Raw genomic sequence first — 2,083 nt, forward strand, 5'->3', positions numbered from 1 at the left:
GGAGTGTGCACAGTAGTGGGGAGCTGACCTGAGCCTACAGTGGGCAACCCACATCCCGTCCACCCCCACAGGCTCCGCACCAGCTGTGACACCTGCAGGGGGAAGGGGAGCCAGACTCTGTGCTTTGCTCCACTGCAGCAGCTACCACCTCCTGTGGGCAGCAGCTGGGGCTCGGGTGCTGCTGTGAACTTGGGTCCCTGGCCTTATAGCCTTGGCAGCTGGGGACCCCCTATGGCAGGGCTGGGGGGCTGGGGGCTGTGGGTGGGGGGTAAGGGGCACCAGCGGGGCTGTGGGTGGGGAGCAAGGGGCACCAGCAGGAGTGGGGGGGCAGGCTGTGGTTGGGGAGTGACAGGCACAAATAGGGCTAGGGAGTTGTAGCTTGGGAGTGAAGGCCTGAATCTGCAGCCTGGTGAGTGAAGGGGGCAGGGGGAAGGTCTGATTTTTTTCAGAATAAAAAACCCAAAATCAAATAGCAAAATGTATAGGTATTTAGAATTTATTTTATTATAGTGATTGAGGCACTGGTAGGCTTCCAAATTGCTTTAAAATTGTAAATAGATCAATAAAATATTGTGTTCAATTGATACCTATATATATCTATATAGATATATAGACAGCTATAGCTATATAGATATATAATCTCTAGATATCTATAGATAGATATCGATAGATAGATATATAGATATCAATGTTTCATTTTAGTTGTGGATTTTGGGGTTTTTATCAGAGAACTTGCTATATTTTTTTATCAGAGAATTGTGATTTTTAAAAAGAGAAAACCAGGATCCCTGATCATTACCCTGCTTTTCACAGCTGATTTGTTTTTAATTGGTTGCAATAACAGAGGCAGTTCTTCAAGAGAACTCTGCCTTAGGTTGGCAGAATAGACATTTTGAAAACATATATCTTAACTGAATATTGCCTGTATGTTTTCATGCAAACAGTGTCCAAGAGCTTGAGTTTTGGATCATATGTCCTTCAGCGTATTTTTGTAACTCTCAAACAATATGCAGAGTCATAGTTTCTAATCATAATTTTATTTTGCAATGTTGATGCTGACATATATTTCCCAATGGTATCATATGTGAAAGAGTAAAGGTTTGTCAAAATGAGAGAGGATATATAAATCCATGAAGAGTTTCTAGTGACAACATGAAAACTTAAAATGGAACTGAAGTGATTTCAGTCCAGCTGCTGAATATTTCCTTTTTAAATGTGAGGTTTCTGGAAGGGAAAAGAAAACCTCATGGAAAACAGATGGACTCATTTGGATTAAAGTGAGGATCTTTTTGTTTTCCCTGGGATTAGTTAATATGATACCTTCACAGTTTATGGAACATAGTCTACTTTGGAATATGATGATCAGACATGAATACAGCATAATAATTAAGCTTCTAGACACTGTGTAGCAATGTTAGTCCTTCTGAGTAGTTAAGATATAAATGGATAGTACACTTCATATTCTTTTGTTCTTTTTCAGAGATATATGTCATATTTGTCTTATTGTCCGCTCAAGACACCAAGTCTGATAAGTTTGCATTAGATTCTGGCTCACATGTTTCACAAAGCATCTTGAATTTCGGGAATTCAAAACATCATCTAATTTTCTTTCTGTTTGGTGCAACACTAACTTGTTATACCCCATGTTGAATATCTGTTGGACCTACTGTCACAAGAAAAGAAGTGCTGTGTGAATGATTTATACCTTGTCTGGCCAAATCATATGCCTTTTTTTGAATATGTATTTATAAATGGAAATGCTATCGCACTCCTGACTATAATGTTGGTAGTTATAGATATCACAGAAAGGTCAGCCACAGGGGAGTGGGGTGTAGGTATTTAGACAAAATAATTGTTGGCAGAGATTAATTCAACTGTAATGTGATTTAGAAAATACCGACCTATTTACAGAATGCTGAGTAGAGGAGGGCCTCATACAGCTAAAGTTTATAAAGTTTCTGGGGGCTTCAAGCCTACAGTTCCAACAGCAGCCTATTTCAGATTCTTAATCTTCATGAAAACCTCTTTAAAAAAAAAAAAAAAAAAAAAAAAAAAAAAAAAAACAAAAAAAAAAACAAAAAAA

The 2,083-nt window shown here is 38.9% G+C and overlaps 1 protein-coding gene across 3 annotated transcripts in view; it reads left to right on the forward strand.

Annotated features, from left to right (window-relative positions):
* The window catches only part of CGNL1 (cingulin like 1), a 136,532-nt gene that overhangs the window by 122,789 nt on the left and 11,660 nt on the right, over positions 1-2,083 (forward strand). The window lies entirely within an intron of this gene.

The sequence above is a fragment of the Gavialis gangeticus genome, unplaced genomic scaffold (genome assembly GCF_001723915.1).
Source record: "Gavialis gangeticus isolate Ggan-Ray unplaced genomic scaffold, GavGan_comp1, whole genome shotgun sequence".
NCBI lineage: Eukaryota > Metazoa > Chordata > Crocodylia > Gavialidae > Gavialis > Gavialis gangeticus.